Here is a 15,446-nt window from a genome sequence, read left to right as displayed (position 1 = left end):
TCTCTGCTGGTGCCTCCCTCACTGTATTGTCGAACAGGAAACCTACCAGCATGGGCACTGGGCAGCCAAGGAAGGAGCGCTGGACGTGTGCCGGTGCCCCGAGATGAAGGGCCGGGCGGGGTTCGCAGAGCCTTGCCAACCGTTTGTAGGAGGGGGACAGGTGGCCACCGGCCTCTTCTCTCCCCTGCGCACCACGCGGGGGTCCGCACTGCGTGGGCCCTGGAATGGAGCCGCAGGACAGATCCGTGTGGGGAGCAGGGAGCCCTGGGCTGCCTGAGGGCTGGGGGCGGGAGGGGCACAGGCCCCGGGCCCCAGCGCCAACCGAGGCTTTGGCGACGCTGCGACTCGCCTCACCCCGGGCAGTGGACATAGGGCACCTCCTGACAGGAGTCTGTCCTTGAGCTCCAGGAGGCTCCTCGCTCCCCCATCCCTCCTCTTAGCCCCCCAGAGTCGGGGAGGAAGCCGAGGTCCAGCCTTCGCCCACTGCGGGGACACGGCTCTCCGTGGTCCCTGCCGTGGGAACCCCGCTCCGAGTTTTTTCTAGGCCCGGCGCGGCTGCGCCAGGGAAGGGCCAGTGGAGAGAGGAGGTGGACCAGGGCGGGTGGTGCTGCAGTAGGCTGGAGAGGGCTTGGAGTTGGCGATTCACAGCACCGACAGCTTCACTGGGATCAGGGTGGAGCCCGACGGGGTCTGGGCGCTTCCTGCCCAGGGCGCAGGGACTCCAGAGGAGCAAATCCCTCAGGACACAGCCCCTCAAGCCCGTGCCTCCTCCCCCGCGTCTCTTTCTCGGTGCCCCTCCCCCAGAGTCCCCAGGCAGCAGCGTTCAGCCCCTCCTGGCCCCTCCCAGGCACAGCTACTTTAGAAATTGGGGGCAGCGGGGTCCCTCCTGAGCGTCCCTCTCCCTCCTTGTTCCCCTTCCCAGCTCCTGGTCCGTGTGCTCTCAGCCTTGCCCTTGGAAGCCCAGCCCAGGGAGATGATAGGGACCTAACCTGCATCCACCCGCCAGCTCCGCCCACCCAGCTCATGGGAGCCCTGAGGCCGGCCCTGTCCAAGTGAGTGCGCGGGCTGGGGTCCCGGGTGAGGTGGGGTGAGAAAATGTCCTCTCCCTTGGGACTTGTTGGCTCAGTTCTGGGCCCTTCACTGGTCCCACCTCCAGAGCCCAGTGTGCTCAGTGACTAGGTTTACACCCCTTCCCCGCATCAAGGAAAGCTTGAGAAAGAGTAGAGAGGGATCGCTATACCCCTGACCCCGTTCCTGGGCTCCCTCAACTTCCGCAGGTGGCCTGACTTCCCGCTGCTGGTCCCTGACAACCTCTTGGGACAGGAGAAGGTGTGGTCAGTGGAAGAGCTTGAAGTGACTGCCACCTCTAGGGGAGAACACCAACTCCTTGCTCTAATAGGGACACAGGCAGATTTACAGTGAGGCTCTGTCCCCTCCCCAATCCACTAGGAGCAGAGCTGTGGCAGCCTGGGAGTGGGGGAGACTTGTGTTCACTGCAGGAGAACTTTGGAGGGCCCTGGGGGTCGCGATGAGTCGGAATTGACTGGACAGCAATGGGTTTGATTTGGGGGGGGGTTGTCACCGCATGGGTAATCACTGTCACAAAGTCCATTTTCTAGGGGCCACTGTCATGGGGCATGTAGGCATCACCAGGCAGGTAGGGAGCCGGAGTGGGAGCTAGAGAGCAGGGGCGGCGGCACCATGTTCACCTATGCAGTTAGGCTGCTAGATAGGGAAGGAGAAACCCAGAGAACCAGTTTCCCAGCCTTGGCAGACACGGCCCTGCCGCCCTGACCCGGGGACTAAGCGGGGCAGGGGTATCCCTGGGCAGAGCTGAGCCGGAGCCGCCCCCAGAGCCCGCGCCTAGGCCCTGACCCGGGACGTTGTGCCCTCTGACTCCTGGCGGCAGGGGGCGCTGCGGGCCGGCGCGGACTCCATACATACTGCCTGAGGTGGGACCCGGCGGGGAGGAGATCTGTAGGCAATGGGCAGCTCTTTCCATTTTACGGACGGGGACAATGAGGCCCAGTTTGGTTTCTTTCTTTGAGTGGTGTCCATCACCCCCAACCATTTGAGCCAAAGCCTCTCTGGCAGTACAGCTGGAGCAGTATTACCCCAACCTTCCCACCACGGGACAGAAGCGAGGCTCGAATCTCATAACCTACTCCACCGAGTGAAGGGGTTGTTGTTAGTCCATCATGGAGTGTAAGAACGGGAACCTTAGCGATCTTCTTCTTTGAGGCCCTCAATTTGTTGTTGTTATGTGCCGTCGAGTCGGTTCCCACTCGTAGCGACCCTACCCACAACAGAAGGAAACGCTGCCCGGTCCCGCGCCATCCTTACAATTATGCTTGAGCTCGTTGCTGCAGCCATTGTGTCAGACCACCTCGTTGAGGGTCTTCCTCTTTTCCGCTGACCCCATACTCTGCCAAGCATGATGTCCTTCTCCAGGGACTGATCCCTCCTGACAACATGTCCAAAGTATGCAAGACGCAGTCTCGCCATTCTTGCCTCTAGGGAGCATTCTGACCACACTTCTTCCAAGACAGATTTGTTTGTTCTTTTGGCAGCCATTCAACATTCTTTGCCAACACCACAATTCAAAGGCGTCAACTCTTCTTCGATCTTCCTTATTCATTGTCCAGCTTTCGCATGCATATGATGTGATTGAAAATACCATGGCTTGGGTCAGGCGCACCTTAGTCTTCAGGGCGACATCTTTGCTCTTCAACACTTGGAAGAGGTCCTTTGCAGCAGATTTACCCATTGCAATGTGTCTTTTGATTTCTTGACTGCTGCTTCCATGGCTGTTGATTGTGGATCCAAGTAAAATGAAATCCTTGACAACTTCAATCTTTTCTCCATTTATCATGATGTTGCTCATTGGTCCAGTTGTGAGGCTTTTTGTTTTCTTTATGTTGAGGTGTAATCCATACTGAAGGCTGTGGTCTTTGATCTTCATTAGTAAATGCTTCAAGTCCTCTTCACTTTCAGTGAGTAAGGTTGTGTCATCTGCATAATGCAGGTTGTTAATGAGTCTTCCTCCAATCCTGATGCCCCATTCTTCTTCATATAGTCCAGCTTCTCGGATTATTTGTTCAGCATACAGATTAAATAGGTATAGTGAAAGAATACAACCCTGACGCACACCTTTCCTGACTTTAAACCAATCAGTATTCCCTTATTCTGTCCAAACAAATTCCTCTTGATCTATGTAAAGGTTCCTCACCAGCACAATTAAGTGTTTTGGAATTCCCATTCTTCGCAGTGTTATCCATAGTTTGTTATGATCCACACACTCGAATGCCTTTGCATAGTCAATAAAACACAGGTAAACATCCTTCTGGTATTCTCTGCTTTCAGCCAGGATCCATCTGACATCAGCAATGATATCCCTGGTTCCACGTCCTCTTCGGAAACCAGCCTGAATTTCTGGCTTTTCCCTGTCAATATACTGCTGCAGTCGTTTTTGAATGATCTTCAGCAAAATTTTGCTTACGTTTGATATTAATGATATTGTTCTATAATTTCCACATTCGGTTGGATCACCTTTCTTGGGAATACGCAGAAATATGGATCTCTTCCAGTCAGTTGGCCAGGAAGCTGTCTTCCATATTTCTTGGCATAGACAAGTGAGCACCTCCAGTGCTGCATCTGTTCGTTGAAACATCTCAATTGCTATTCCATCAATTCCTGGAGCCTTGTTTTTTGCCAAGGCCTTCAGAGCAGCTTGGACTTCTTCCTTCAGTACCATCGGTTCCTGATCATATGCCACCTCTTGAAATGGTTGAATATCAACTAATTCTTTTTGGTATAATGACTCTGTATATTCCTTTCATCTTCTTTTGATGCTTCCTGCGTCGTTCAACATTTTCCCCGTTGAATCCATCACTATAGCAACTCGAGGCTTGAATTTTTTCTTCAGTTCTTTCAGCTTGAGGAACGTCGAGCATGTTCTTCCCTTTTGGTTTTCCATTTCCAGCTCTTTGCACAAGTCATTATAGTACTTTACTTTGCCTTCTCGAGAGGCCCTTTGAAATCTTCAGTTCTTTTACTTCATCAATTCTTCCTTTTGCTTTAGCTGCTCGACGCTCAAGAGCAAGTTTCAGAGTCTCCTCTGACATCTATCTTGGTGTTTTCTTTCTTTCCTGTCCTTTCAGTGACCTCTTGCTTTCTTCATGGAAAGCAACCCCTGCTAGGGATGCTTCGAGAAGAGTAGCTGTGTGGAGGTAGCCAGACTGCCACATCCCTGAGGCCCCTTCAGACCAAGAACTCTCTGCTGAGCACCCACAGTGCTAAGACAGAGGCATTTTTCTCTCAGGCAGAGCCTAGGCTGGACCTGACCTGCTCCTGGGGCCAGGTAAGGCCAGGCCCTCCCATACCTTTGGCTTGGAGGGGATGCTCACCATGGTTACAGCAGGGCCTCTGCCCTCAACTTCTGGAGGCCCAGGCAAAACCCTGACACAGACCAGCAACAGGGACCTGACTAGAGTACCAAGGGTTCCTGGCACTCAGACTTGAGTCGTATCCATGAGACGAAAGGGACAATGAGTGGGAAAGACGAAGTGGCCCTCCACCTCAAGCTAAAGGACCCAGTCAAGAAGGGTCTGGCTCTCACCACCCCCAGCTGCCAACGCCGTAGCAATTCCTGACAGCAGCAGTCCCCTCATCTCCAATTTTCCTCCCCCTGTCCACAAGCAGGTGGCAGCCCTGCCTCTCCTCCCTCAGCTGCCCACCCCCTTTCAGCATTGCCCTGTCCTTCCTCTCAGACAGGCTGAGCCTCAAACGAGAGGTTAGAAGTCCCGACTCCATAAGGCCCCTGCCCCAGACCCCAGCTCACCCTAGGGCCAGAGGATGGAGGCCCGCAGGGGTCCCCTTGTCCCTATGGGCCCCGTGGCCACCCCCAACAGATGCTGAACTCGCCCTCTAATGCTAGGGTCCCCCACCTGCCCCCAAAGGGCCCGACTCTGCCTTCTGGTCAGCTTAGCAATCATATCCACCATCCTGTCCCCTCTGGGTTGGGACAGAGCCTGGGGAAGGTCTGCTGGGGTGGAGCCAAGGGGCACAACCTCAGGGCTGGCAGAGGTCAAAAGGGAAACAAGAAGTTGTCTCAACTAACTATCCTATTCATCAAAATAAAATACAAGAAAAAAATAGAGATTGAGCAGAAACAATCAACAACAACAAAAACAGGAAAAGACAATATATAAACTACTCAGCACAAAAAATTAAGTGGGAAAAAGAAACTGCCAACAACACACAAAAAAGACATCAAAATGACAGCACTAAACTCATACCTATCCATACCTATCCTAATGCTGACTGTTAATGGACTAAATGCACCGATAAAGAGACAGAGAGTGGCAGCATGTATAAAAACAAAAAACATGATCCATCTATATGCTGTCTACAAGACACAGACCTTAGACTTAGAGACACAGACTAAAACTCAAAGAATAGGTAAAAATATATCAAGCAAATAACAATCAAAAAAGAGCAGGAGTGGCAATATTAATTTCTGACAAAATAAACTTTAAAGTTAAACTAACCCAAAGGATAAGGAAGGACACAATATAACGATTAAAAGGGAAGTATACCAGGAGGACCTAACCATATTAAATATTTCTGCATCCAATGACAGGGCTACAAGATACATAAAACAAACTCTATCAGCATTGAAAAGTGAGATAGACAGCTCCACAATAATTGTTTTTTTTTTTTTTTTTTTTAATCAACATAGAAAGGTGAGATAGACAGCTCCACGATAATTGTAGGAGACTTCAACACACCACTTTCGGTGAAGGACAGGACATCCAGAAAGAAGCTCAGAAAAGACACGGATGATCTAAATGCCACAATAAACCAACTTGACTTTATAGACAGATACAGAATACTCCACCCAACAGCAGCCAAGTATGCTTTCTTTTCTAGTGCACATGGAACATTCTCTAGAATAAACCATATATTAGATCATAAAGCAAGCCTTAGCAGAATCTAAAACATTGAAATATTACAAAGCATCTTCTCTGACCATAAGGCCATAAAAGTAGAAATCAATAACAGAAAAATCAGAGAAAAGAAATCAAACACTTGGAAACTGAACAATACCCTGCTCAAAAAAGACTGGATTATAGGAGACATTAAGGATGGAATAAAGAAATTCATAGAATCCAGTGAGAATGAAAACACTTTCTATAAGAACCATTTTGGAACACAGTGTATGTAAGCAGTGCTCAGAGGTCAATTTATATCAATAAATACACACATCCAAAAAGAAGAAAGGGCCAAAATCAAAGAATTATCCCTACAACTTGAACAAGTAGAAATAGAGCAACAAAAGAAACCCTCCAGCGCTAGAAGAAAGGAAATAGTAAAAATTGGAACAGAACAAAATGAAATAGAAAACAGAAAAACAATTGATAGAGTTAACAAGACCAAAAGATGGTTCTTTGAAAAACTTAACAAAATTGATAACCCATTGGCCAAACTAACAAAAGAAAAACAGGTGAGGAAGCAAATAACCCCAATAAGAAATAACATAGAGGCGGAGCCAAGATGGCGGAATACAAATGGGAGGGTCCCAATCTGCAGTGTGCCCCAGTAATCTGCCATTGTTCGGTTATTTCTTCCAGTATAGTCTCAAAGTATAATGGATAAAGCAGTAAAGGCCTGGCCATTATCTCTGCAAGGCCAAGAAGTTCGTGTGTCTATTCTAGCCCGTTTAAATTAACAAATCATCCTGTTAAATTCTTACCTTGCTAGTTATAAAGAGAATTTGGCTCTGGCCTGATTGTACAGACAGTTTTTAAGAGGTAGTTTTGCAGCTCTGACTGAAAAGGGTTAGTTATCAGATTTGATAACTGACTAGAGTGGAGTACATAGAATGGGCTCCAGGTTCTGACCGCTGTAGGATACATGGCAGTGCAGTCCCTGAAGTGGGTCCTTAGAGAAGACTTCATTGATGTTTAAAGATAATGTACCTAAAAAATTGTTTTGGCTTCCTCCTTTTGATGTGACTGGAAACCCTGGTGACATAGTGGTTAAGTGCTATGGCTGCTAACCAAAAGGTCGGCAGTTCGAATCCACCAGGCGCTCCTTGGAAACTCTATGAGGCAGTTCTACTCTGTCCTATAGGGTTGCTATGAGTCGGAACTGACTCGATGATAATGGGTCTGGGTTGGTTACAGTACAATGAAAAAACCAAACCTGTTGCCTTCCAATAGATTCCGTGGAGCCCTTTTTACAACAAAGACCCGAAAAAACAAGTGAAACGAGTATACATGTGACAAGCTGGGCGCCCTGAGCAAGCTTAGACAACGAACTGAGGGGCACGGGAAGGAAGAGACCATTCAGAAGCAGAGAGGAGTTGCGGGACCTGAATCACAGGGAGCCCTCAGGCACCATTCCCGGAGCAGCGGCGGCGGCAGGCTGGTCCTAGCGTTGGGCCACAGTTTCCTCAGGGAGAAGCAGCAGCCACACAGCCCACTCACACCTCCAGAACCTGAGGAGAATGGAACTCTTGGCAAAAGCTAAGTACTTCCGTATATTTTACATCGCCCCCCCCACCCCCAACCCAGCTTAAGCGGCTGAATCCCTAGGCCTGAGATAGACCCTGGTGAGCACCTGGAGCCATCCTCCTGGCCTTGGGGAAGGAAAAAATCTCTAACTGGGGGGAAAAGATAATTTGCTAGCTCCATTAACTCAGGGGGCTCAGGACGGAAGCGGCTCCTGTCCAGGCATAAACCTTCCGTGGACCTTGAGCAACTTTCGCTTCTGAATGGACCTGTGTGGGCCTATTTCGGGAGAATAGGCCTTTGTTGGCAAACTCCAACCATTTCAGCTGTGTGGTGGAGAGGTGGGTGTTTGATGTTTGACATTGCTTTGCCTATTAAGCAAGATCCTCACCTACCCACAACAGGAACCTAAGGACTGGTGTCTCCACTTGGGTCACCCAGCCATCCGCGACAGGGGTCCAGGGATACCTGGTACCTCCCAGTCCTTATAACAAAATCTTTGGGTGCCCATGGTTCCTCTGCAGAGCCCACCCACCAGCACACTCTCGGGAACAGAGACACGTTTTCCTCAGAGACATATGGGGGTCAGTTCTCAACCCCCTGCCTTGTTCAGAGTGTGACCCCCTGCTGCAATCAGATACGGGTATATACACCAATCACCGTTGCCCTTCTAAGACTGTAGGACAGAGCCTGTACCACACACTTGATATCAGCTACTTGGAAACCTGAGCTGAATTCATACAAGAAAACTAAATGGACTCCTAGACTGATATACCTGATAACAGCTCTAGCCAGCTGGGGACGGGACACCAGAGCGCTAAAGGTGAAAATAATCAAGCTAGAATTGCACAGAAACATTGTCTGATATAGCGCTGGAAGATGAGCCCCTGAGGTTGGAAGGCCCTCAAAATGTGACAGGGGAAGAGCTGCATCCTCAAAGTAGAGTTGACCTTAATGATGAGCATGGAGTAAGCTTTCAGGGCCTTCATTTGCTGATGTGGCATGATTCAAACTGAGAAGAAACAGCTGCAAACATCCATCAATAATCAGAATGTGGAATGTCTGAAGCATGAATCTAGGAAAATTGGAAGTTGTCAAAAATTAAATGGAATGCATAAAGTCCTAGGCATTAGTGAGCTGAAATGGCCTGGTTTTGGACGTTTTGAATGAGACAATCATATGGCCTATTATGCTAGAAAGGACAAATTAAAGAGGAGTAAGGTGGCATTCATTACCAAAAAGAACACTTCAAGATCTATCCTGAAGCACAACACTGTCAGTGATAGGATAATATCCACACACCTACAAGGAAGACCAGTTAATGCAACTATTATTCAAATTTATGCACCAACCACTAAGGCCAATGAAGAGGAAATTGATGGCTTTTAGCAGCTTCTGCTGTCTGAAATTGATCAAACATGCAATCAAGATGCATTGATAATTACTAGTGATTGGAATGAGAAAGTTGGAAATAAAGAAGAAGGATTGGTTGTTGGAAAATATGGCCTTGGTGATAGAAATGATATCAGAGATCACATAATAGAATTTTACAAGGCCAATGACTTCTTCATTGCAAAATACCTTTTTTCAACAATATGAATGGTGCCTATACATGTGGACTTCACTGGATAGAAAACAGAGGAATTAAATTGACTACATCTGTGGAAAGAGAATGAAAAAGATCAGTAGTGTAATTCTTCTGTATATGTATTATTGCATTTAATGGGTACTAATGGTTCAATTACTACCATGAGGAGGTCCAGAGTTTTGCTTTTTTTAACATTAGAAAGGGATTCTTAGCTGAGTTTGTGCTCCAGAAGAAGGGTAAATCAAGAAAGAAGAAAAGGCAGGCAGGAAATGAAGGTCCCAAGCCAGGAAACAGTGAGAGGAAGTTGGGGGTGACAGCTGTGTGACAGGTCTAGGCAGGACCTAGAGCACACTGGAGGGCAGATCTCTGGGAGAGAGAGCTCTGGGGAGAACGCAGACTAACTGCTACGGCAGAGCATTCCAGGGGAACTGAGGATATGATGATGTGAAGTCATAATGTCTACTAATTTGTTTTGTTCCGAATGCAGTAAGCCTACATGGGGACTCCTGAGTCCCAATTTATTAAAATGTATTTTTAAATGCATAGTACAAACACCTGGTATCCAATTCCAAAGGTACAAAAGGGCATATGGTGCTGCGGTCTTCCAGTTTCCCTCCCTGAAGGCAACCACCGTTACCAGTTTCTTGCGTGTCCTCCCAGAGTTATTCTACACCAGTGTTTTCCAGTAGAACTTTCTGTAAAGATGGAAATAGTTTCTACATGCATTGTCCCATTGGGTAGCCATTACTAGAAATAGCTAGTGAGCACTTGAAACGTGACTAGTGTGACTTAAGAATAGCTGTTTAATTTTATTTGTATTGACTTAAATTTAAGTAGCCACAGTTTTATACAAATGCCACACAACACCTAGTAGCATACTGTCAAAATGGTGTGGTGGCATTAGACCTAGTCTAACTTTGTGAGGGGAGAGAGAGTCACCATCAGCATCAGCCCAAGGCTGATTCCTGTGAGGCGGAGGTCAAACATACCTCCATCCTCCAACCCTTCTACCTATTCTGACACCAGCCGTCCCTCCCACGGCATCCTCTACTCTACTGGGTTCAATAATTCGTTGCAATGGCCACACAGAACTCACAGACCATGCTCATAGTTATGGGATTTATTAGAGTAGTAACAGGTTAAAATTCAGGATCAGGAAGCACTCAAGATACCATTCTTTGGTCAGGACAGCTTCTGGGCCGTGCCTGCAGGCAGGCTTCTCTCTCAGCTCTCAGCCCCTTGGCCCCTCAGGAGGGCGTCTGCCCTGCTTGGTCAAGCTCTTTAGCTCTGCCAATATGTGCCCAGAGGCACCCCACTTGGCCAGGAAGCCTCTTGCCAAAGGTGCTGTGCTCTCTGGCTCTGTGGGTCAGCACACCCACTGTAGCCACCTTGCTTGGTGGGCTGGGAAGCCCACTGCACTGTCTAGTGCCAGTCTCCTGGTTCTGCTGCTGCTGTCCCATCGCTTCACTTGCTAATGCCACTTCTCACCGTCTCACACCTTCTCTGATGTTACAGTTCTGTCTGTCTCCTGAGTCTAGGAGGCGCTCAGTGCAGGGAACCTGGGCCTAAAGGACATGCTCTATTCTTGGCTCTTCTTCTTGGTATTAGTGAGGTTCCCCCTGCCCCCACTCCTGAGGTTGGCTCATTTTAAGCCTAGTGGGATGGCACAACTGACCAATCCCCTACAAGAGTTCCATATACCTTATTTGCATAGTCCCACTCCAAGGCTTCTGTGCACCATGTTTGCATTATTAGCAAGCTGTCCAATCCCCTTGGTGGGCCACAAGTACCCTATTTGCATAATACCACCTAATCATATTGTGGGAGTCACAAGACCATGCATGGCTAGAAGGATCATATTAAGGAATTCACTGTACCACACATACTATACACACCATACTATATCTTGCTTTGTTCACTTGTTGTGTGCCGTTGAGTTGATTCGGATTCCTAGCAACGCTATAGGACAGGGTAGAGCTACCTCATAGGGTTCCCAAAGCTGTGATCTTTATGGAAACAGACTGCTACATCTTTCTCCTGTGCAGCTGCTGGTGGGTTTGAGCTGCCAATCTTTGGCTAGCAGCCGAGTGCTTAACCATTGGGATACCCGGGATCCTTTTTCTTCACTTAGTAACCCCTATGTATCTCGGAGAGAGATTGTTCCAGTCTGCCTCATTAACACAAAGAAACTGCTGCATAATATCCTTCTCTTGCAATCCACTGAGGCAACCCTTTATTAACCGCCTGGAGAACCCTGGGCCATGACTTTTCATAACAAGCTCTAAAGTCTTCCACAGATAGCAAAACCAAAAGACCTCGCACCAACTTTGCTTTCCCCACCCCTCCACCTTGATCAGCCTTAGCCTGAGACAGCTCGACATTGAACAGTCTGTCTTGGGAGATGGGAAAACGATTTCCCATGAATTACTGCCCTAGAATAGACTTTCCACCCACGTACCCCCTGTGCCTGATATTCAGTGGTGACTATGCCATTCTTTAGGCTTAATCATGGCTCTCTCGGCTCTCCTTCAAAGTGAAAAGTCTCCTGGGACAGGCAGCAATGGTCAAGCATCTGGAGCCGATTTGGCTTTTGCCCTTCTGAGAGGGGCCAGCAGACTTTATGGAACAGTGGAGGCTCTGACGGTGAATCTCACTGTTCTTAAGTTGTCCTTAAATCCATGTGGATCGCTGACTAGTTTTTGCCTTTAGACACCCTTCCTTTTAGGGTATTTCAGGTTATAAAAATATTTCTAGTTTTAAATGGGCTCTAGAGAAAGAAACTGTGCTAATCTGCTGTCTTAGTTATCTAGTGCTGCTGTAACAAATACCACGAGTGGATGGCTGACAGAAATTTATTTTCTCACAGTTTAGGAGGCTAGAGGTCTGAATTCAGAGTGCTGGCTCAACGGGAAGGCTTTCTCTGTGTGTCAGCTCTGGAGGAATGTCCTGGTCTCTTCAGCTGCTGCTTCCTGGCTCCTTGGAGATCTCCATGTGTCTTAGCATCTGCCTTACCCAATCTCTCTCTGTCTCTCTCTGCTTGTTTGTTTAATCTCTTTTTGTATCTCAAAAGAGGCGGACTGAGGATACACCCTACACTAATCCTGCCTTAATGTAACAAAGACAACCAAATGGGATCATAACCACAGGCATAGTGGTTGGGATATACAACACATTTTGGTGGGACATAATTCAATCCATAGGAAACCCTCATGGCATAGTGGTTAAGTGCCATGACTGCTAACCAAAGGGTGGGCAGTTTGAATCCACCAGGCCCTCTTTGGAGACTCTATGGGGCAGTTCTACTGTGTCGTATAGGGTCGCTAGGAGCCTGAATTGACTCTGCGGCACTGGGTTTAGTTTTTTGGTTTTTAATTGAATCCATATCGCCCTGCTTTGATGTTTAACCCTGTATATACCTTTTCTTCTGGTGTTTCCTCTGGGAAGCATTAGGTACAGGATTTAGTGTCAGACAGATCTGAGTACAGGTTCCAGCTCCAAATGGCACAGTCCCTTTTCAGTGTATGGGGCAAATACATAGTATGCACTGACTGACCTTTAAGAAGTCAGTTTGTATTTTGTAAAAAATCACGTGAGAAAAATGAAAGAATGACCTAAAATTCACTCAACAATGTTCCTTGAGTCATCACTAAGGTCAGAGCCTGTGCTAGGCACTGAAGGGAGGAGGGAGCTGTAGAGATAAAGGAGATCTGACCCTTGCCTTGTCAGGGTTCTTGACCTAATAGAGAACAGTGGTTAAGCCTTTACAGCGATAGGCATTACCTGTCACTATGTTCCATTTAAAGGAAACTCCTACAAGAGTGGAACCAGGAGGTGTAACCACCAAACCAGGGCTCATTCACATACCAGGGTATGTAGAACTATTGGCCCCGATTCTTCACCCTTCCCTACATCCACACACTCTTTTCTCTTTGTGAGCAGAGTGTACTTTCTTGTTTCCTGGCTTTGGCCTTGGCCACGTATCTTAGTCATCTAGTGCTCCCATAACAGAAATACCACAAATGGATGGCTTTAACAGAGAAATTTTTTTCTCACAGTCTAGTAGGTTATAAGTCCAAATTCAGAGAGTCAGCTCCAGGGGAAGTCCTTCTCTCTGTGTCCGCTCTGGAGGAAGGTCCTCGTCCTCAATCTTACTCCGGTCAAGGAGCTTCTCAGGCACAGGAACCCCGTGTCCAAAGGACGTGCTCTGCTCCAGGTGCTGCTTTCTTGGTGGTATGATGTCCCCAACTCTCTGCTTGCTTCCCTTTCCTTTCATCTCTTGAGAGATAAAAGGTGGTGCAGGCCACACCCCAGGGAAACTCCCTTTACCTTGGATTAGGGAGGTGACCTGAGTAAAGTTGGTGTTACAATCCCACCCTAATCCTCTTAACATAAAATTACAATCACAAAATGGAAGATACACACACAATACTGGGAATCATGGCCTAACTACGTTGATACACACATTTTTGGGAGGACGTAATTCAATCCATGACATCATGTGACTTGCTTTGACTCATAGAATGGGGCAGAAATGAAAGTGTGCCCATTCTAAGTCTAGGCTTTAAGAGACCATACACTTTTCTGCTTGCCTTTTTATTCCTCTGCCTTCTCCATGAGAAGAGCTTCTTCTGGGTCGCTGCTGACCCTTCAGCCTGGACCCCAGAATGAAAACTCATGGGACAGAGCCACCCCAGCTGATCTGCGGCCTTAGAGTAAGAAGCAGAGCTGAACCAGCGCAGAGTTAAAACACAGTGCCCCAGCCAACCTGCAGATCTGTGGGAACTGTTGTGTCAACTCACCAAGTTTCAGAATGGTTTATTACACAGCATTATTGTGGTAATAGCTAACCCATACGCACACTGACTCCTTTATTAGGCTAGAGGGTCAGCTGTTGCAATAGAGAACCAAAGAACAGTGGGTTAAATAAGAGGGAAGTTTCTCAATCTTTCATGTAACAATCTGTTTACATGAAGTCAGGGCTAGTTTAGAGGCCACCTTGTCAGGGCCCAGGCTCCTTCTATCTTATTGCTCCAACCTTGGGGTATGGCCCTAATCCACATGAAGCCTTCATAAGGATTACAGTTTAAGTCTTAATTTCTTTTAGCCCTGCAAGTGAAGACACTCCACAGTATGACACCAAACTACCTTCTAACACACAGACTCTCAGCCTGAACCACTTCCCACTTCCGCTTCAGGCCTCAGGACTTTTTTCTTCTTGAATGTGTGCTTTTCTCTGCTCCACTGATGCTCAAAAACTGCATGTCACTCCCAGCAGGTCCAGGCCTCAACAATAACATCTCACTCCCACCAGGACCATGGGAGCCAGAGCTCATTGAGTCTGGTGCTTTCCAGGGGGCCCTAATCTCCATGGAGGTGAGCAGTAGCCCAGGGTTATCTATGTTGCCAGTCCAAGGTAAGATTCAGTCATGCCTCCCATTCTCACAGGCTTAACCAGACACCAATTCTCTCACCTCCTGCTGCTCTGCCCTGTCTCCCCACGGTCATCTTCCTGCTGCCTCCAGCCCAGAAGAAACGCAGATCCTCTGCTTCCTCTAACTCCTTGCCCTTCTTGTCATAGCTCAGTGGTTCCTAAAATGGGCCTCTCTCTCCTGCAGATGGATTCAAGTGGGGCAAGCAGGTAGGTTTGGAGGGGAGATGTCCAGGAATTAGCCTTTTAAATAAGCATCCCATTGATGTTTGAGGAGAGAGGTTGGCAGAACTTTGGAAACTTGTATTTTCCTATGGACACTTGAAACCCTAACTTGCCCATTTTGGATGTGTGGCCTAGGGCACCTGGGCTGGTTGCTTACACTCGCTGAGCCCTGTTTCTTAATCTGTCAGATGAAAATAACAAAATATCCTTCCAGGGATGATTGGACTAAATGAGATAAGACTGCAAAATGATTAACCCAGAGCTTGCCAGCAAGTAAGCAAGTGTAAATGGTAGCTGCTGCTGCTTCCTATTATTATTATTCAGTCTTGTGCTTTAAACACAGTAAAGTATTTGTTGGCTCACAGAGGTCACCACACAGGGACAAACGCTGGTTTTTCATCCTCAGTAAGGAACACTGAGAGGTAACTGGTTCAGGTCAGTACCAAGAGAAAAGGTGTCTCTTGACCAGCATTGGCAAACTGATGGACCAAATGAGGTACAGATGGGCTGTCCATTTTGCTTGGAACCCTAACCAGCAAAATATGCCAGGAGGCCACTGCCCGATTGCATTGGTCTTCTGGGGACTCTGTGCTGTGGTTCCTTGGTTGGCATCATTCTTCATCTCAGATACTGAGCTGCCAGCATTTATTTGCGGTCAAGGAGGTTGAATAGCAAATCTTGCTCACTCAGA

The sequence above is a fragment of the Loxodonta africana genome, chromosome 18, assembly GCF_030014295.1.
Source record: "Loxodonta africana isolate mLoxAfr1 chromosome 18, mLoxAfr1.hap2, whole genome shotgun sequence".
In the NCBI taxonomy this organism is placed as follows: Eukaryota; Metazoa; Chordata; class Mammalia; order Proboscidea; family Elephantidae; genus Loxodonta; species Loxodonta africana.
Note: the sequence above shows the minus strand (reverse complement) of the source record.